The sequence below is a fragment of the Pleurodeles waltl genome, chromosome 10, assembly GCF_031143425.1.
Source record: "Pleurodeles waltl isolate 20211129_DDA chromosome 10, aPleWal1.hap1.20221129, whole genome shotgun sequence".
Taxonomy (NCBI): domain Eukaryota; kingdom Metazoa; phylum Chordata; class Amphibia; order Caudata; family Salamandridae; genus Pleurodeles; species Pleurodeles waltl.
In genome coordinates, this window is record NC_090449.1 from 282,052,579 (window position 1) to 282,075,058 (window position 22,480).

General features: G+C 42.7%; 1 protein-coding gene across 2 annotated transcripts in view; it reads right to left on the reverse strand.

The window, feature by feature from the left end:
- Nucleotides 1-22,084, reverse strand: part of EMP2 (epithelial membrane protein 2) — a 101,090-nt gene extending 79,006 nt beyond the window's left edge. The window contains exon 1 of one of the 2 annotated variants that reach the window (XM_069210415.1): nucleotides 21,862-22,084. The gene's annotated coding sequence lies outside the window, so the exon portion shown is untranslated. The remainder of the gene's footprint in view (nucleotides 1-21,861) is intronic. The other variant, XM_069210414.1, reaches the window with a different exon arrangement.
- Between the last annotated feature and the right edge of the window lie 396 nt (nucleotides 22,085-22,480).

Here is a 22,480-nt window from a genome sequence, read left to right on the forward strand (position 1 = left end):
ATTAATACAAATGCCAACTAGTAATGCCAGATTCCACCTAACACAATTCAACTTCCTACACATGACATATGTCACACCAAAGATGCTACACAGGATAGACCTCACCAAGCCACATAACTGCCCAAACTGTCAGCATGTGGATGCAACATACTTCCATCTGAAGTGGACATGTCTGCCTACACCTTCTGGACGCAGGTAGTTGAATGTATCACCCAAAGATCCTACCAGAATTGCAAACTACACCACAGGTCTGATATTAGAAATAGGAGCTAGCAAGACTAGAAGTAAGGTTAAGCAGAGGTTTATTCATTTCACTACTACTACTCCTGGCGCATAGCTGTTCACTAGATGTGTGCATGGGCCCCTAGAGTGGATAGCTAGAAAAAGGATGTGGGAGACTGGTGTGTGGCAGGGGGGACGTGTATGCAAAATGACGATACATGATTACAAATTAGAGGAAGATCTGAACTTATGGCAGCTACTCACTAAAAGCAGCAATTTCTCTCAGATGAGCAGCCATCACGAGCGAAAACAAACATTACTAACCAAGTAGTCCTCAGGTAGCAAGACAAAGTATTGGGATTAATAGTCATTTGAAAAGTAGAAAAGTTTGTAAAGAACTGTAATTAATACGGCAAGCTGTGCTTTAATAATGATGTTGAAAGCAAGCACCTTGTACTGTATGAGGGCTTTTTTTACCCTCAGACATAAACAATTTAATTGCAGGTATACTTGGTCATCTGCTGATTGCTACATACATATCACAGATATGTAGGTAGCTAAAAGGGGCATGGCGAGAATTTCAGGTTCTGATGTTCTCGCTGGCATTAAATTAATTCACAGACCCAAGGTCACATGCACAAACCTATTCAGGTTCATTTAACTCAGACATGAGTTTGCTGGTCAACCTCATGCAAAGCAAGATGAATATACCACAGGGCCCGTTAAATAAATATTGTGGCTGACTTTCTCTAATTACGGACGCTCAGTAAAATAAATGTTAATAAATGCATAATATTTAACCAAGAGCTCCCTTGGAAGGTCATTCAGAAATGTATCTGCTTTGAATTAGGGGAGCCTTGATAGAGAGGAAAAGATTCAGACACATAGCAAGCATTCGTTCAGGTATTTTAAAAGGTCTTCTGAGCTCACCTTGCTCCATCTCACCACAAAGTACCCCGAGTACCCCGAAAAGAGGAGTAGAAAAACGTGCCTATGGCCCACTTTTAAAGATCATTGTATTGGGGCAATTAAAAACAAATAGACCCCATTCAGCTTTAATAATAGAATATAACAATGAGAGCAACAAGGTATTAGCAAACGTGTGGGTGTTGTGAAGATTGTGTTGCACCTTTCCACATAAACCTACATTGTTCACTGAGCGGGAATGTGAAACGCACGTGCCTGCGCTGCTGCACTAAAATCATTCCATCTGACTCCCAACAAACACGCTCTACTTACTTCATCAGGCAAGAAACTTTCACCATCAACGAAAGTACCTAGCATCTTTTCATTTAGATTATCTTTCTTCTAAACTGTGTGAAATCAGCATGAACGTGAACATTTATTTGGGGATGAGTTAAATGTTGTGCTTTAATAGTGTTAAAAGTGTCTTTACAAAGTGTGCATTAGCGTTTAGTTTTACATACTGCTAAGAATCAATATGGGGAGGCGTAATTTTCTAAAATACCTTCTTGTCCAAGGGATGGGAGACTTCAGAAAAATACTTTTTCTATGAAAAAAAGCATTACCATTCTGACTACAGCAGAGCTGTGATAAGAGCCACCCTGATTATGGCAGGGCTCATTTTGTATCCAGGTGTGGATTGTTTTGTGGCCCTGACTTTAGGGGTAAGCGTTGTTTTTCCGGGTTTGACCAGACTGTTAGGATTGTTCAACACAAAAAGTTGCACGTTTAAAAGTATTCATCAAATCCTTTCCCATTTCTTCCCACGCTGGAAAAGGTTGCAAATGTAACCTGGCAAGAGCAGCGGGGGAAAGAGATTTTGCAAACGCTGAGCAGATACTCACCTGAGCAAGAATACAACAAGCATTGGCAAAGACAATAGCTATCACCTATGAGAGTTATATTGGCTTCGTTATTTCTTTTTACTTTCAACCATGCTGTGAGTGGGGGTGGGTGCTTAACATGACCATCAATAACTGCTGGCCCTAAACAAGAGAGTGCCCAGATATCTTTCACACATTTCTTCCCATCAATTAAAAGAAATTTCAGCACTGTTCACCCCGTCAAACCCAGATGCAGTCACGCACACAATTCAATGAAAAAGACCCCCACCTGTCACACACATAAATACCTGCAAAGGAATGTTGTGCATAAATTGTATAGCACTTTGCTCTTAAATTTCCCCATATATGCAGAAATAAAAAAATGAACAAGCAATCTAGCCTATGCTCAAGTGTTTTCTAAATGATGCTCCAAGATGTAGCGTCGTTGATTGGTGATGTAACCGATCAGCCGACACCTCTGACTAGGAGGGGTTACCCAAGTCTGCGAGGCTTGGGTAATACCCGGATGTTAGAGGCGGGTTCCCCCCTCCTAGTGTGTGTAATCTTGGTTTACCCCGCGGCCTCCGGCCCGGGGATATAAATATAAAGGGCGTGGTCGGTGTGGCAGGAAGAGAGCCGCACGGCGATGCGACGAACGCTCGCCGGATCACCGGAGCACTGTGCAGGGCAGCATCTGACCACGCAGTGAGAAACCAAACTGTCGGAGTATTTATTAAAGAACGCGCATTACGCGCTACCATGTAGGGACTGGCTGCATGCTGCTCCAACACACCACAAGACACAAAACTTGGGAAACCCGAAAAAACAAGCATTTCCATGATAAAAATAAGCCAGAAAAAATCCTTGAACTGAGCAAATTTGGATTGAAACAGAAGAACAGTTTAACATGCAGCATCGTCCTAGATTTCACTTTTATTTGTATGGTGAATAGTATCTTTCATGTAGGCTTTTTCACCAAACTCCCCTTCAAAATTCGCCATAAAATATACCTCAATTTTCTGCAAAGAATGCTGAGTAATCCAGATATTGCCAACTTTGCCGATGACCTTCCTGCTGTTGTTTTAGTCCATCAAAAACCATGTTTGTGGTGCTATGACAGCAATCGGAAGGAAACGATCTAAAGCCACAAGAGTGACAGGGCCAGAAATCATGCCCCAGTATTGGAATATGCAAATTAACTGATGCTTTTTAACTTGCATTGCAGGAGTTTTTTTCCTAACATACTGCAGCTCAGCAATCAGCTTTGTTCATATGATTGTAGGTAAGCAAAAAGACACCTAAATTGGATGCAGCAATTCCAAGAAAATAAATTCCGTTACTAGATTGGTTGCTTTCATCTCCAGCTGACAAACTCTAACTTTCAAGGAAGACATGGTCTATGGAGTAGTTATATTTCTTTTGATACACATAGTACTGGACACACATAGTATGACAATACATACGCAGGTGCCAGCCCCACTGACTCACTGAATAGTAAAGTGCACTCACATTTTCAAGATATCCACAATGAATAAGAATGGTCAAGATATTCTTACAATTAACGTCAGTCGCAGATTATCTGCTTATTTTCGATGATTTTGGCAATTCACCCTGATTTTACAGTTCAGTGGGTCGATTAGCACACTTCTAATACAGAGAAGTGATATGTACATATGAATGCACCCTTTGAAATAGTTCAGTGACATTATTGACTGTTGTGTGATTTGAAAGAAAGTCAATGGATTTTATAATCAGGGCCAATGGAGTTATGCAGTTGTGCAGCTGTGGTGTTTTTCGGACAATAAGGATTTGCCGCATTCAGGACATAATCTATCATCTGCAGCATAATCTGCAGATGTTAACAAAAAAACTGTTTCTAGCTCAAACGGTTCAAAAGTTACTAAAACCCAGCAACACATGTTGCCACAGAATGGAAAGCCCTTTGCAAAGTTTGACTGGCCACCTTTCTGTATCTTATTGCTATATCTGGGTGTTAAACTGGTACTACTGAGGTGCAACCAATGCCCAGACAGTATTAACAAGTGTAAAAATTACAAAATAATGAAGTAATACTATCACAATATGTGCCGCATTACACCACATAATTTGCCTTTTCTTGAAGTATAATTTTCTCAACTCTGCCACATAATTTGTCCCTCCCCTGCAGCACAATCCCAATGGCACAGTCTATAATTACATTCTTCATCATACCTCACAAAAATTAACTTCTTTGACAGTGTTTTTTTCAATAACCTATAGATACCTAAAAAAACATTCCTTGCTTGGGACCCAGCCAGCAACATTCACTCGGTCTGCAATACAATGATAGACCTGATGCCTTGTTACACAGGTTTGCTAATGATGCTTGAAAGCAGTTCTTGGTATAAAAGGCACTATTTAATTCTTAACCCATACTTCCATTAGCATTTTTTTAATTCATAATGATTTGGACTCCTATACAAAATTAAAAACAAGTATTCTTATGATTGTAAATATATTTAATAGAAACAGATGACTAAAAAAACATTTTTGGAAAAAACATTAGAAAGGACAGTCTAATGTGTCACATTTTGAATTTATTATAAGAAAGGAAAAGCATCTACTAGGATGTATGTTTCTTGTAAAAGTTCAGGGTAACAAGAGAGCTCACCTTATTTGTTTTCAGCCATTCAATGGAGATAACTTTAGAAGTACTTCTTTAGGATCAAAGCATCACCGGGACAGATAATAGTGTCTCATTTTGAATTCAGAGAAATCCATGATGTTCATTGGCTGTGGGTCTTTCTGGATTGTGATATTCTCAGTTTCGTAAGGGACAGTCTCCTCCAGCACTGGCCATACAACTCCCCACCCCATAGGCAGTACCACCTTCATACCACTTTCTCGACCATCATTGATCCTCAGACAAACATTTAAGAAACCCAAGCACCCCTCTTTGCCCCAACTTATCTGTGAATTATTTGTTCAAATAAACTCTGCCTCTAACACCTGGCATCTTCCTCTAGTAAGTCAGGATCATAAATGTGAGACATGGAGCACTAGGTCCTCTAGGTGAGAAAAAAGTGGAGCTACAGGAAAGAAGGTCTCTGGGAGCAAAGCAAAGGTGAAACCTCAGGGCTGTAGGAGGAACAAGCAGGTGGCAGCACTAGGAGACGCATGTACAGTTTGGTTGATTCATATTGACTGCGCATATCCAAAAACCCTTGCTGGATTTTGCTGATACCATGGTCAATATACTGAGCCACGATAAAAATAAACATTTTATTAGATAGCTTATCCTTTTAATATAGTGGCATATTTAGAAACATTAGGTTTCAATGCTGACCTCTTAAGGAATGGTTGGAGTAGGTGGATTCATCGACAGCAGCCCCTGCACCAGTAGAGGATCCCCTTCCAGACAGCTGTTCACAGGTTATAGAAATGTGATTTTATATTACTGCCATGAACTGCCCAGACAGGATGATGTACAACTATGGTTCCAGATGAGGAAGCATGGGAAGCACAGGGAGTGTTTTGCAAAGTTTCTCAGGGGTATGTGTGATTTACACCGGAGATGCTTAAACATGGAATATGTTTGAAACTCTCCATAAAAGCTTCTCATTTGATTTACGAGCGCAGAACTTCTGCAGAGTTTGCATATTTGGCAGCAATCGAAAGTGATACCTACTGGAAAAGTAATGAGTTTTCCCAAAGAGTACGGATGCGTGTCAATGCAAATGAGGCCAACGCCTCATTACGTGTTGTAACTATACAAATATCCACACACACACTTGCAACGACTTTTCGTTTCTTATTTACACCTAAAAATGTGCACCTAGCTAAACTAAGTGATGTGACGGAAGCGTGAGATGGCAAATGTTACACTGCAATATTCCTAGTTTAGATGTAGGAGATAAAGGGCCTGATTACAACTTTGGAGGAGGTGTTAATCCGTCCCAAATGTGACGGATATACCACCAGCCGTATTACGAGTTCCATAGGATATAATGGACTCGTAATACGGCTGGTGGTATATCCGTCACTTTACCGTCACTTTTTGGGACGGATTAACACCTCCTACAAAGTTGTAATCAGGCCCAAAATGTAGTACTGTGTTGGAACTGATTTTTGAAAATACCAAAATAAATATGATGTGAGAATAAACTGTATATTATTATAATATACTAGTACAAAAGAATCGGAATATGTATTGTTTATTTCACCAACCATCCAATACATGAATACACTTTAACTCCAACTGATATCCACAACAATGAACTGAATCAAAGGAACGACAATCCTGCCCTCCGTAGGCAAGGAGGAAACCTTACACATACAGACATACAGATCACATTGCTATAGTGGGCCCTGGCACCGAAGACTCCTATTTTACATGTGGATGTGCTCTTTGTTGAAGGACAGAATGTCATGGCTTACAGTGAAGTTCGTCAGTGGCTACTCACTGCATGCTGTATTGGGAGGAAGAACGTGTGAATGGCACAATAACAGACCAGTGGATGAAGAGGGCTGGCTAAAAGCCCCTACAAGTAAGTGTATTATACATATAATTTTAGTTCATTCAAAAGGTCTTGTCTAAAGACAGATTTAAAAAATACAAATGACTAAAATTATGTGATTTTGCAGCAGTATAGATGAAGGATACATTTATAGATCAACGTGATGTTAAATGTTAATGGATATAACAATAAAATGAAATGAAGAATACAAATAAATCGCCCTTTTTGGGGGGAGCTCCGAAGAAAGCTAAGGGGCAGCTGAACCACTTCGCACCATGTCCCATCAACAGGGTCAACGACCCATGCTAACTCTGCATGACCCTTCATCAGAGTAAGCACCAGACAAAAACACTCACTAAATGGTATCAGGCGTATGCCGGAATATAAAAACCACACCTACTTATCAAAAGAGGCTAAACCAGATATTCCATGTAAAGCCTGAAAACAAACTACTGCATAATTATCAACTTTGTAAAAATATTCATGCAATATCATGAACTCCAAAATACGTATAAGAGGAAAATTAGTAGGAAAAGCATATGACCTGAGGGGTTCTCAATAAATGAATGTACTGTATCGTGTTTACGTTCCACAAATAGCTGATGGCCAGACTGGTCTTGTCTTCTTAATGTGCAATCGAACATCCACAAGAAGGAAGGTCATGACAGTATGCTAACTATTTGAAACATGTGAGGAATGACATACTTCAGTGTAATAAGATGTCACGCACAGACCTCGTGGTTCCCCATAGACACAATTACTCCCGTTGGCGAGTCACTGGAGCATATAACCAAAGCTTGGTGCAGTAATATATATCTGTCCCATTGGATTACAGGCACCCAAATCATCTTACTTCGTATTGGCAGAAGTACAAATGATTCACTGTGATCATTCAGTGAAAGCAATTACGACTGTAAATAAACAGAGATAAGTGCCAAGGTCATTTTGCTACTGAAGTTATCTTGGTGTGATTTTTCGAAATTAGGTTTGATCACATATGGAAATTACAAACCACAAACATTAACTTGCAGATAATGTTACTTTTTCCTTTAACATGTGAAATGAATCTATGATTGACCATCGTAGTTGTATTGGAAATCCAAGACCCAGATCTAGTGTGGTGAGTGCCATCATCAGAAGCCATGTTTAGTGAATCAATTCCAGCATGAGCACTAATACTCTGAATGGAAAACATTTGCCTGTACCTTGGTCTAGGTTCAAAGTGACAAAGAACAGCAGTCACCATTTTGCAACATCACGGGTAGGAGGACGACATGCAAAGGTGGGTAACATATAGTTTAGTCAAACATAACTAGGTCAGTTCAGTCCAACAACTAACCACTCCGTGATGCAATAGTGGATTACAAACCCACACCAGGACGTCACTGGAGAGGAGGTGGCAAAGGGGGCTGCAATCTGACAGCCAACAAGCTGAGACCCAAACATACGTGTTGTAGGAAGTGGAAGAGGACACAGAAGACTCATAGCCAATGGTAAACCACTCCTATTGTGGCCTGCAGGTAGAAAAGCTGCTTCTCCCGCTGGAAGATACTAACTGAAGCACTGTGAATATATGGGCTTTAATTGAATTAGCACTTTCTTCTTGTACAAAGGGTGTCAGGCTCAAATATAGGTATGCACAATTATCAAGTGCTTCTGAAGAATCAAATCACCTATATATATTGGCAGACCAGATAGCACTGAAAAATACTGTTCAATGTATTTATGTAGGGAGTAATACTGAATTTCATGTCTGCTTAGCTAAATGTTCATTTTAAACTGTTCATGTAACTCACATGGCCAAGCATCCTCCATTTGTAAGTGTTGGTCACTGCACATTGACAAGATGGTCCTATCCTGGGCAGCTATGTTTTCTTGTTAAACAGATTTCTTCAACAATGATTCAGCGTTTTAACAAACAATAACCAGTCACAGATGCAAACTAAAAACCACTGCAAGAAATACAAGCTTAAGACACACGTAAGTGCAGTTGTCACACTTGTGACCATCAGAAAAGTCTGCAATAGTAATTTGCATAGTTGACTCACATTCATGCAGGGGGTTGATTTAGAAACAAAGCAGGTTGATTATACACAAATGTCTGCTGGAACAACACATGCGCCAACCAAGCACGCCTGAACAACGCGGTCGGAATAACGACCGCGCTGTTTCCAGGAATGCCTTTACCACGCATGACTTTACAACGATTTTTCATTGTAAAGACATGCCTAGTAAAGGCATGTGTGGAATGGCATACGTGGTTTTCGCATGCTATCCCCCAACCCGCCCTAAAAATACAACTACCCTAATACCCCTCACCCACCCTGAGCCCTAAAACCTACCCAACCCATATTTTCTCATAGGTGGGAGTGAGTTTTTCCACTGACTCGCAAGGACTCATACAGTCCAGAAATATCTTGCCCGGACCTAAATAAATGCAAATACCATTACAGAAACATTTGCCTACTGCTAACCACCAAAAAACACCAACTACCCACAGTGAAAAGTTCAGCTCTACAGCTCCTCAACCATAAGGCCCAGCAAAGATGTAAGCAGGGGGCAACACAGTTGTTAAAACATGCCCATGAAGCCCGTTCTACCACTACCTTGAGGTCAGTACAGCTGCTAACCAGATGAAGTGGCATTTACGATTTTACTATCCTCCCAATGCTCTCACAGTTATGGTGAGCCCATAGCAACTGGACAAATGTGCTTTGCCCATAGCAATTTGACAGATGTATTTTTCCATGGCAACTGGACAAATTCCCAATGTTCGCACAAAATAAAGTATTAAGAGAACCCAATAATTTGCTTTTATCCCCGACCAGATTGCATATGTCGAGGAGGTGACAGAATAGCCAGCTTTTCGCACTCACCGGCCAATGAAAAATTATATTTACACTGAATGGTTACTGCCGATAGCAGTGTAAAATTTCCAGTCCTCGCTGCAAAACTGCATGTTACACTAGACCAGTGTTGTTTAAAATACCATTCTAGACTGATATAGAATTATATATAGAATTATATGGAAATTGCAAATGGCAGGATTCACAAACATATGGCTGTACATGACCCCTAGCATGTGGACAAACATAAGTACTTAGCCTACAGGTCTCGATCTACCAATGGGACTGCTGGCTTTGGGAAGGTCAAGTCACAGAACACAGATGCTTCACTCACATGACCATCGTGGCCCAGCCACAGCTCTAACATGCATTGGTTTTCATGGCCCAAGCGGCTACGGTTTTAGGGAATAATTCAGTTCAGTTGGGCTCCTACCCCTTCACTCATTTCTTCCTTGGGAGAACCGTGGAGGTGTACGGTCTTAAAGAGCTTATGTAGATCTAAACAGTGAATAACATTTCTAGCGCATAGGCATACAAATTAAATATACTACAGACCTGCCAACAGACACAGCACAAAAGCTGAGCTGGATACCCCTTCACAGTGTAGATTTCCAGCACCTGTTTGGAAGACCTGCATGGTCCATGTCCATTACAGGATGTTAAACGCCTGCAGGATATCAGAGGGCTTCGAAGCTTTTATATTTTTTTTTAGTACAGGAGTTGAAGGTGGGTAAGTGCCTCAGGCTGAGCTCTGTATACCCCCCCCCCCCCACCAAAAGCCACCCCCCACTCCTTGCACACAGTGGAATTTAATTAGAAGTTGGAGGGTTTTATACTAGTTGCTTGGCCAGGTATGTCATGAGCAGCAGCAAGCAAGATTTCGAAATGCTGATAGCAGACATTCCTGCCCCATCTGGATTGTTGCAAGGAAATTGTCTTTGTGCCACATGAACATCTTGCTGAAACCCTTTTTAGGTCGAGCATGGCAGTGTGCAAATGTTGCTTTTCCAACGTGTTAATATGCATCTGGGCTTTTAACCATGCCATCTCAAGGCTATCACTATCACTCATTCGTGGGCTTGCCTTTCAAAACTCCTTTGTTTTCATTGGTAACTGCTTTACATTTGTCCCTCCTTAGGGCGGTTTTGTTACCGCCTTGGGGCCCAACCCAGTTACATGGATAATTGCACTTTTGCAGATAACTTTGACTGCGAGCAAACTTCTTTTTCCTTTTGTCTCTATCCTTCATGCTCACAGCGGCGCTTCGAATTGGTTCGCTTATGTCAACTGTTTTACTTTTTATTTTCAGTTTGTGTGGCAAGAAAGCTCCAGTTAGAAATAACAACACTAATAGCTCTAACTCGAGTAAATGTGAAACCCATTGCATTGCAGACGCTAGTTTGAATAAGCAATGCAACAAGAAATGTGTTTGCCTTACCACCTTGCCACCCCTCTGAGCACACAGTTTGAACTGGAGGGGTTTGCATGTAAAAAAAAATCAAATTGCACACCCACAGCACATATCCCTCGGTGACAGATTAGATTCAGTTTCTGCACTTGCTTTTGCCAAATGCGGTCTTTCTGCCCACATCCCTCCCCCCCAAATACATCCTCATTGGTGTGGATGGTGAAAATAATTTTAGGAAACCAGCCTGATATAATTAACATCTTTGTCTCCCATAGAAAGTTGTAGTTTTAGAAACTGTAACTGTCTCATTTGCCCCATTTTATCTATCGAGAGGAGTTCATTCAAGGTACAAACTTGAAAACGAGAGGATAGTAATGATCAAAAAATTACACTACAATTGTAAAAGTTACAGTTTTAATGAAAACAAATTAATGCAAAAATACACTGTACGGTCAGTAACAAAGATTGCTGTTTCCAAATGACAACATTCTTGTCCCTTAAGGTGATTGTGGTCAACCTTCTTCACCTATTAGTCTGTTCAAGTGTCATTCACATTTTGCTAACACTTTTTGCTAGCATTCACCCCAGCATAACAAGAAGCGCTGCATCGATTGGTTGCCTTGCACCGTGAATGATGGCATTTTGTCTGATCACATGTGCACAACTGCCTGAAAATGAGTGCTCTTCGGTGCCAAGACTGGTGTATCTAGGCTGGTAGGCTTCTCCTTTATTTTTATATTTGTTATATTTTTTATCATTTATTTTTCACAATACTTATGTTTGCAGAGAATAATATGCACTTACTAAGGTCACATCTGCTAACTTGTCCAATGCCTGTTCTGTTTAGATCGGCTTGTGACTATGAGAGCTCACCATTAAAACTTTCATTGCAAAAAAGCAGGTTGAATACACACAAATGTATGCTGGAACAATGCATGCGCCAACCAAGCACGCCTGAACAAAGCAGTCGGAACTACGACTGCATTGTTTCCATGAAAGCCTTCACTACGCATGCCTTTACAACGATTTATCATTGTAAAGGCATGCCTAGTAAAGGCATGTGTGGAAAGGCATGCATGGTTTTCGCATGCCATCCCCCCACCTGCCCTAAAAATACAACTACCCCGATACCCATCTCCCACCCTGAGCCCTAAAACCTACCCCAACTCACCACCCACCCTAAAAACAACTGACCACACCCCCAAAAATCAAACTACCCGTCCCCTAAAAACAAAATTACCCCCACCCCCAAAAACTAACGACCTCCCACACCCAAAAACCAAACTACCCTGATCTCCCACCCCACCCCCAAAAAACAAACTACCATGACCCCCAAGCCCCTAAAAAACAAACTACCCCTATCCCCCACCCCAAAAAACACTAACTACACCAACTCCTGCCCCCAAAAATGAAACTACCCCGATCCCCCACTCCCAAAAACCAAACTGCCCGACCCCCCAAAAAAACTACCCCGATCCCCCAATCCTAAAAACCAAACTGCTCTTACCCCCACCCCTAAAAACTAACGACCCCACCCCCAAAAACCAAACTACCCCGATCCCCCACTCCCAAAAACCAAACTACCCCGACCCCCCACCCCACCCCAAAAACAAAAGTACCCCGACCCCACCACCCCAAAACAGAACTACCCCGACCACCACCCGCCCCTAAAAACAGAACTGCCCTGATCCCCCTGCCCCTAAACACCAGAACTACCCCGATCCTCCTGCCCCGCCCCTAAAAAAACTAACTACCCAACCTCCCCCTGCCCCAAGCCCTTAATCCACCCCTCATCCCTGTAAACTACACCCCAACCCTGCCCCATCCCCACTTATCTGACCGCATCCTCTCCCGATGGTGACTCCCTTTTTCTCTGCCTTAACCATGCATGTGCGTTGTTCAGCACATGCGTGGTTAAGGCAGAGAAAAAGGGAGTCATTGTTAATGCAAGCATAGTTCCGCTTGCGTTAACAACGTAGGTCGTTGTTCAGGAGTCGTAGTTCCGGATATTCCCCTTACACACTATTTTTGAGCATGTAGGAGCAGTTACCTATCCATGAGCATGTAGAGGTCCCTCCACCTAATGGAACAAATCAATACAAGGATCAGACTATCGAAATTGTTAATGTCTAGTTTTGTCAATACATGCATTTAGTCTGCGTCTAAATCCCACTATTACGGATCAGAGGCTCAGGGAGATTAATTGGTCGGCCCAGGATGTCACAATTTAGCCAAGTGGACAGTCTTTGGGATCTTGAATTACCAATCAGTTACCCCGCCACTGGACCCCATTTCCCTGGAGTTGAGTCTGTATGATGAACACACTGCTTAATTTGCTAAAATTGAAATAAGTACCTATTTTTTCTTGGAGCCCTCCACTGGGGTTTCTGAATGACAGGTTTTCTGCATACCAAGACTATTTAATCTTGATTGCACCACATTTCTCTTTTTTCCTCCATCAAGAACTGTCTGTCTCTTCAGGTCTCCCTGTTTTCCTTTCTTTATCTTCCTTTTTTTTTTCTTTCTTGTTGACAATTTAAAACTGATGATAGAAAATAAGTCCTGATCCCCAAATCTAAATGCCGGCCTTCCGCACCTGCAACCACCAACCCAAATGAAGCTCTTGATGAACCCCATGACATTAACCTTCATCACCTATCTAAGAATGCAAATTGTGTACAAAGAAATAGCTGGTCACCTCATGAGGGGACACTGAAGAAACTAAACTGCCCAAGGCATGGCACAATATGCAACCAGTGCGCCACACCCGATACTTTACACAAGAGATGCTCACGGTCATGTAGTTGTATGACGCTGTAGCCGAGACTTACAATGCAAGGAAAGCTTGTACACTCTGAGTGTTGAACTGATGTGGGAGGGCCTCCTCTCAGGATTGTGAAAAGCAGATACAAAACCCTACTCTGAGAAGGCATGAAGCATTAGGAAAAGAATCATATAATACTACAGTGAACGTCTGTGTGAAATACTGACATCTATTTGAGACAATAAAGTGCTTTATAGATTCATAGTAGAAATAACTCTAAGTGATTTACTGCTACTCATATAATCCAAAGAGAGAAATGAACTGTAACAAGCTGTGAAAATAGACCTGGTAAAACTCAAGGGTGCATACCAACTGTATGCCATAGGTTTTTTTGCTTCCTTCATTTGGAAAATTCAGATACTTGATAAAGTCATCACTTCAGTGAATATTTATACCTCATGAACTCAATACCAAATTTACGTTCAAGAAACACTACATTTTTGTGACTGTATTAAAATGTAAAGTGTAGAATATGTACAAATCTTGATGCAGAGAAACTGTCCATTATGATGATTCTTGGTAAATATAGAAACAAAGTAGAGCAGATATTTTGTATGCTGACTACGGCCGTTAGAGTAACACTACCATGCACTGTGGACTCAACGTGTTCTGGTTGGTGAGAGCTCTTTTGTACCAAGCAACAGAGCTATGCAGATTTTACTAACACTTATCTACCTCAACAATCACAGCTATCTGTTCCACCAGCAGAGAGGTGCTGAGATCAGCCTTTCAGAGTCTTACTCTGCAGATGCCACATGGGCCACACTTGTTCCAGACACTACCCACCACTAGAAATGAAACACTGCAGGAGACCACTTTAACCCAACCTGTGCCCGTGACATATAGCTCTTCAAAAACTGCTTCAACCATTTTTGGCCTTGATGGTTCTTACCAGTAGGCTTTTCCTATGTCTCTGACAATCAAGTACACCATTCCTGTTCTGTTAGTGAAGAACTGTCAGGACACAGTTGGCAGGACTAATTGTAAACAGAGGAATGCATGTTGCTTAACTCTGGTCTAGGAATGGTTGTCTGCATATGTTGACTTGTATGCTCTTCTGCACCATCCACAACTGAGGCAGGCATGGTTTACCTTCATGCTTCAATAGAGAGGTGCACCACTGTTAGCACCGTGCCAACAAATGCTCCAAAATTAGAGATTCAAGGGCAGAGTAATGTTGGCATAAACAGGTGGTTTTAGAACCATGCACAGTTCCACTACACCCCTAAACTGTCAGACATCTCTTGATTGTAGTCTTCCCTGGATTCTACGCTTTACTTGACATTGGTAAAAATCTTCATATACTTACTTAGGTTAGATGATGCCAGATCCATGAGCACTCTCTCAAAACTATGATAGTCTTGGAACGCTGTGCTGTTGAGAAAGCCACCTAACCATAGTAAAACTGAAAGAATAGTTATATCATCCCATCCAATCAGGGAGCATATTTAGTACCCTCTACCTATGTTAAAATGGCTATGCTTAGTGCAATAGAATATCAAAAACTTAAGCCCAATGTTCGGAAAATATTTTCTTGATTTCGTTCGAGGCAATACTAAATTATGAATTTGTTCAGACACTGTGAAAGTCTTTTTTCAGTGGTGGTGAAAACATTGGGTTTATTTTCTATGGGAAATCGAAGTAATTCACCTTGACAAAGGCTGGTTACAGCCGAAATGTGTCAGAGCGGCTGGGTCTATGGTTTGTGAAATAAAAAAACTTTCCACATCTCCTGGAGTGCCACTGGGGGGACATTTGCCTGAGTGGATGAGGAATATATCTGTCACCATTAGGTAGTTATAGTTATGACCATGTTTCTATAGAAAAAGCATTTTGTGACTTGCCTACATCTTTGGCACCATTTGGCGAATCTTCAGGAAATTTTCCAAAAAAAGTGTGCTGGCTATTCTTGTTGTGCATGGAAAGTTTTGGGGTGATCCGTCAAGCAGGGGCTGAAAAAAAGGGTGGGTCAAAAAGATGCATTTCCCATGGTAATTCCCATAGGACCTTTGAACATGACTAAAGCCTGAACCACTGGACTGAATTACACCAAATTTGGCAGAAAGCTAGCTTTCAGTACGCAGACTGTGCTTTTACTTATTTGGTGTAAATCTGATTTGTATATCTGAGTTCGCAAACTCTTTGTGATGACTTTGCGCAGATTAGGAGATAGTGCATGGCAAATGCAGAGTTCTTACTGGCTGCTAACACTTAATCCAGGAAGTGTTGTCCGCCATCTTGGGACTCGTCTTCCATAAAAAAAATGTAAAAAATAAAAAAAGGGCACTTGGCAAGGACACCCTTACCTATTAGCAATGGTGCTGTGGTCCCAGAGGGGCCCACCAGGGCTAAAAAGCATTTTTTTTTTTTTAAAACATTAGCTGCGATTCCCGGTGGACTTGGCACAAATAATTTTTAAAAAACATGCATGGGCTCCAGCGCGTGATAATGCTGACACCCTTGGGTGGGCCAAGTCTCAGGGACATTGTTATATTAATGCAGGGGAGTAGCCCAGCCCCCCCCCCTTGCAGGCCCAGGGACCGCCACCTTACCGGGGCTAATACTCTACTTGCAGCGACAGAGAGGTGTCAAAAAGCTCTCCCTCGCTGCGAGCAGAGGTTTCCTCTGTCTCCCTGCCCACGGAGATGCAGGCAGGCATACAGAGGAAATATTGCTGTCACAGAGAGGGAGCTGCTTTTGCAGCTCCCTCTCTCTGCAATCAATGCTGGTTCCCGCAGGAAGGGGGAAGCCAGCTGGTACCGTGGGGGCCTTCAGGCTCCCACCACAGTCCCCAGCATTAAGATTAGGTACCCTGGGGGCACCCAGGTCACATAGCTGGGACATGGGGTCCCCAAGGCCAAGATCAGCCTGGGTATGGGGGGCTGCACAGCCCCCTCCCCGCTAAAAAAATAGTAATTAGGCTGCGCCCAGGGGATGAAGTCCCTGGGCCGAGATTGGCCTGGGAAGGGGGACCGCACCCCCCCCCCAAAATAAATAATTAGGCTACATCCCTGGGGATGGGGTTCCCAGGGCCAAGATCCACCTGGGGAGGAGGGCCACAGGGCCTCCCTTTCACCCCACAAATGTAATATTTAGGACAGGCCCCAGAAGATGGGGCCCCTGGGGCCAAGATAGGCCAGGATAACAACATGCGCCCCCGTCCCAAAAAATAAAAATTTAGGCCAGGCCCCGAAGGATGGGGTCCCTGGGGCAGAGATCAGCCTGGGGAGGGGACTCATGCAGGATTTGGTTGGTTGGCTGCAGGGACTGGTCACAGAGCTAACACTAGCTGCACACTGCAGCCACAGGCCAAACCCACTGCACACAGACAAAGGGTGTGTGCAGCAAGGGGTTGGGTAGTTATAGGGGTTGGCCACAGGCCAGGCTCTGGGATTAACCTTTGCCACTCACAGTCAAAGGACGTGCACGTGGTGGTTGGATTAACGTATAGTAATGAAAATTACTTTACGTTTAAAAAAACATAGAACTTCACTGAAAAAACAAAGGTTACAGGGACGTTATAGCTAGGCTCACATTTTAAACGTAACAAAACATAGACATTCACCTGTTATGGTTAGAGTTATCTCAAGTAACTATAATTTGTTCCCTAAAGTAAGTATAACTCACGCTGGTGTCATGCACTGCTAATTACCCCAAAACTTACAGCACTCATGACAGCTTTGATAACATCATTGATAATATCAATTAAATATTTGCAGTAAAATATTTGATGAAAAAACTGTGCATAGAGGGTCGCGATACAGATGTTTCGCATGTTGGGTCATTATATAATAGATTTAGAAAAACACCAGAATCTTAATTAATTGTTTTGGATCCGAAAGCTTCTCTTGCTGGCCTACAATTGACTATGTTGGATACTAAAGAGAGAGACAGCCTCCTTGACATAAATTCCTTTCTCACCTACTGAAAAGGAGGTGGTATTTTGAATGTGGTTTTCAAGTATGGTCAGAATGTCTAGTTTTGGTACCCAACTATAAGGAGGCTTAAAAATCCGCCTTGATTGTTGGCCCTTATTGTGTGGAAGAGGCTGTGACCCCATGTAACGTTTACGGCAGTTTGTCCCAAAACCACATAGAAAATAAAAACTATTCAGCTGTCCCTCTGCTGCCACCAAGCACTTCCAAGACAAAAATTACTGGAAATCCTGCTCACTCTATAGGTAGCAGGAGTTCTCTAGCTCTCTGCATGTAAATCTCTGGAGCCAATATAAATTAAAATGATGCTTTATTATGCCCACCTGCTTTGAAAAAGAGGTTTTCCTTGTGTATACACTCCTGAAAATTTAAGTTCATGCTGTTAGCAAATGTGCTTTTTACTAGTAATTGATTATTTCTTATCACAGAGTGCACCTTGTACCATCCCATTCGGTACAGTCACCATCATGTCACTAAATGGGCTCTGTATGCTTAGAGCAAACTCCCCCTGGCTTGAATAAAAAACGAAAGTCTATATCCAACCAGACCATAACCTCTGAATATGCACATTTGAAAATCACAATTTCGAGATCTTAGAAAATCCTTGAGACTTTGCTAAGTGACAGATCTGTATAAGCTATTGTACCCCTCCCCCTTCGCAGCCCCAAAGTTAGTCGATGCTACAGGCACAGTTACATCCAGAAAGGAAGATTACCGATTAACAAAAGTCATACCCTTTAAGTACCATAACAAGTGATGAATTCATGGGAATTTGGAAATATCCGATCCCAGCAGTCATGTATCTCCCACCCACCTCTGGAATTTCACCTGTATGTTTTCACCTGCTTTCAGCAACGATTGGGGAATATTTGTGTGGCTTGATGCCTTGTAAAACTGGGCCCCTCAGACACAGTTTTCTGCGGCAGAGGGGCATGCAGTGGGTATTGCTGTGGGCGTGCCACAGAAACACCTATTGCTTTTGATGCTACCCCAGATTTACAAGAATTTGTATATCTGTGGCAGCGCCAAAAACTAACACCACTCCAGGGTGGCATTAGCATGTCGCAACAAGGAGAAATATTTTTGCTTTTTCTATGTGTGCTGCACTCCATTGTAGATTGTTTATGTGAAGGAAGGGACACCTTCCAGCACATAATCATTCCCTTCAACGCAGATACCCTTCCACTATGCGAGGAAATTTAGCACCAGCGCTGGGGGGAACTCAGGGGTGTGCTGTATTTTTGTAAATACGGCACATTCCTGACATTTCAGAACAGACGTAGTGTGGTGCTGCCAATTTTGGTGCACTGCCACATTGCGCCAATTTCTTGTAAATCTGGCCAAAAGTGCCATGGTCAAAAACACCAGACACCCTGAGTTACCATGTATCATGTAATCCCAATAGTGCTGGTAACTCCTTTTAGCTGTGGCTCTTTTTAAATGGGGTCAAGACCTTTTTGAACGAACAGAGCCTGTTATTGTGTGTTGTGTTGTGTTATGTCATCTTATGTTACTGGGTATTGTTCTGGCACAGCATTTACCAATTAGTTTGATCTTGTAAGTTGGCTGTGCAGGGCCTGACAAACTAATGCAGCCTCACAGCAGCAGGCATTGACTAGGACGGGGCCATAGCGGCTTCACTTGCTAGGTCCTGGACACCCACTGGGCCCTGACCTCTGGGCCAGACCTCTCTGGTCTGCAGCTCACCGGGAAAATACCTTTGTAAGAATGACGGTCTGGCCCAGCGGCTGTCTACTTAAGCCAGACAACAACTGCCAATGGCTTTCCCATATCAGTAGCCACCCGGTTTATCAATGTTTTGGCACAACAATATCTTGTGCTCTGTCAGCAAATAAAATAGAACATTCTAAAGATGTGTCGCAATGAAATGGTGTTATTTTTGTGTGGGTGGAAAGAACATTTATATCGTGACTAGTGAGAGTGATTTAAGACGCAGAATATCTTTAGCTTTTAATTTTTAATGCAAAATTATATATATTTGGCTTGAAATGTGCATTTCCAGCCCTACCTTATTTGGGTCAGACTTTGCTTGTGAAATGTTAAGTTCCCGAGCATTGAAATAGAAGATAAGAAAACTACAAAAGCTCGCAACCTTGTTTTCCTAAATTGACTCGATGTTTAAAAAACACACTGCTCTGATCAATTAGAACGAGCCCAAAAATTGTCATTGTAGCAAAACATGGTACAATTTCAGGATGAATTTTCAAGTTATATATATTTTGTAACGATTTTCTGCGCTCTGCAATACCTGATAGGGTGTATTTGGCGCTGCACAAATCTTCCAAATTAATACATTCCAAGCAGCTATTTCACAAAAATAAACCATTGTGTGACCCCGTGACCTTTCCTTAGAAAGTGGGCTGGTGGAGAATTGACAGACTCTCGGAAGCTGGTCTCGGTAACTCTGCCGGGCCTCTAAATTCCTAAGAAACGTGGCTGGAAAACCTGAAATGAATACATTATGCGCATTTTTCAAATAACTGCTTACTTTTCTGAAAAATACCACACTATACTCGGACCTTAACCATCTGTAGCACTTACTGCAAATATTCTGTGCTGTGCACAACACATGTGGAATGTCTGATAATGGTTGTTTTTACACAAAATACATTTGCGATTTACCTTTTTTTTCTAATCAAGAACAAAGAATGAGGCGTATTTATTCATGTGACAGATACCTTTAATTCAGTGGTCAGTAAATTAAGAAAGAGACGGAAGCACGCAACAGATGTGATAGATGAGAAGCGCGTGCAAACACATTTCTCTCCACTAGGGGGTAAACTGACCAAGGGAAACAGACTGCAACTGCTCTACCGGACGCCTCTGAGTTAAATAAAATCGCTCAAAGAATCTCGAGCCACACACGCCCCAAAAATATTCACATGTCAAACAAAGCTGCGTCGCCCATACAGCTGTGAAAGAGCATTGGCTGTATTGAAGGGAGGTTGAAATTCTCAAAGTAAATGATTTCTGCATACATGAAAAGAAAACACCAACATCTGGATACGTGTTTTTTTTTTTTACTGAGCTATGTACATCTAGCCAAGAACTTTTTAAAGTGGAAACACCGACAGCTGCGCTGCATTTTCGAAAAGGGTGTTTTATTTTCTCAGAATGTAGCCATTTTACTCAACTCACCCCTCCCCCTAAGTATAGAATTTCCTCTAACGCGAAGTAAAAAAATATAGCGCCCTTTCTTCTGTCCAACTTCAGGCACGAATGAAAAACGCTCAATAAACAGACACAAAATGAAAACAAATTCGTGCAACCCATGTACGGCTAGCACACCTATGCCCGCACAATACCTTTGGAGCGCTATCTAGCAACCTAGCGATCCCACTGAGAACTCACTAAACAACATCAGAAGCGGTGCTGTGTTCTTTCCACAGAAGACGTTTTGGGATGCATTCTTTCCAAGACGTGTGCAGGGCCATCAGGCAGAAAAGGATGGAACATCTGGAAGAAATTCTGCGCTCCATGAAACGAATGGGAAAAAGATGTTGTGGTAATCAGAAAAATAGTGAGGAAATCCTAATGATGATGAAAAGCGCGCATAAAGCAACGGGTGTTTTCACTGACTATCTCCAAATATTGTGGATGCCTCACAAAAAGCCAGTATTTTATTTTTCTATCACCAAAGGCAACGGCCCTTCAGTTCCCACAATCAATTCGACATTAAAAAAAGGCACAAGGTCGACTCAAAAAATTGCAAAACTCTGACCGGTAGTTCCTGCCCACAAACCACAAAGTTTAAACCCGGCACGAGTTTATCCACAAAAATAGATGGAAAACAACGGTCAACGCTGCCTAAAAATGCAAGTACAATTCCGAAAAGGGGGCTCCTTCCTACAAATCAAGTTGAAACGCGCTTGCCAGCCATCCCGATTACCCCTGGAAGAAATTTAGCGAAAGAAAGGTGATGACTGTCCATCCACAAGTGATATGTTAGGGATACATTAAGACGTGGGAGTATAACAAGACATTCCTTTTAAACACGAATAATTGCCCGGTGAGAGTGAAAAAAACAGCTTTCTTCCACTCCACGAGGAAACCACCTTGCCACCTTCTAAGCCATACAAACTCCGTCTAGACGGGAGCAGGGGTGTAAACATTGCACAATATTCCAGAGGCGCGCAGGGCTGATGGCAGATAATGCTCACTGGAGGCAGTCCCATTATTTCCTGTTATGTGCGATGAGAATCTTCAGGCTACACGCCGGAGAGCGGCATATCCAAGTCAGCAACAGTTGGCATCCCTTGACCAGGTGGGCCCCCCTCCCCGCAGGGCGCGCCTGCATCCCTGCCAGCAGCTGGCAAACCTACCGGGCGTCCCTGGTGTCCAGTCTGCGCTGGGGGTGTCCGGGCTTGGAGCGGGCGTCCTCGTCGCGCTGCCGAACCTGAGTGTTGTTTTCAAACCGAGTCCTCTCTCTCTCGCACCACTCCCGGTCCCTCCCCCGCCCTCTCCTGCTGCAGGGTGAGGTCACAGGCGAAGGGTGTGGAAAGAAAATAAGAGCGCTCCCTGGAACTTAAAAAACACACGAGGTTCGCCCTCTCCCTCCCACACCTCCTCCTCCTCTTCGATTTAAAATTTTAAAAAATGCACTCAGGAGCTCTCCATCTCTGGCTGAGAAGATGAACGTGTCAGACGACAGCGAGCCATTACAGGGACAGAGGGGGCGGAAGAGCTCCACCCATGCCAAGAGAAAACAAACAAGACCCGTTCCGCGGCTTTCATGGCTGCTCCCCGAAAAGAGCGCTAACCAGCATTACTTTTCTGTGTCTTTATCTTCAACACGTCGCTTGATAGCCAACTCCTGTCGAGCTGTAACACCAACATTGTTTGCGCACGGCGAAAGCGACAGTAAAATGTAACTAACACCTTCACAGAGAGCGCCTCGAGCGGACGCTTCTCTCCCCTGGCGCTCCAGGCGAGCCGGAGAGG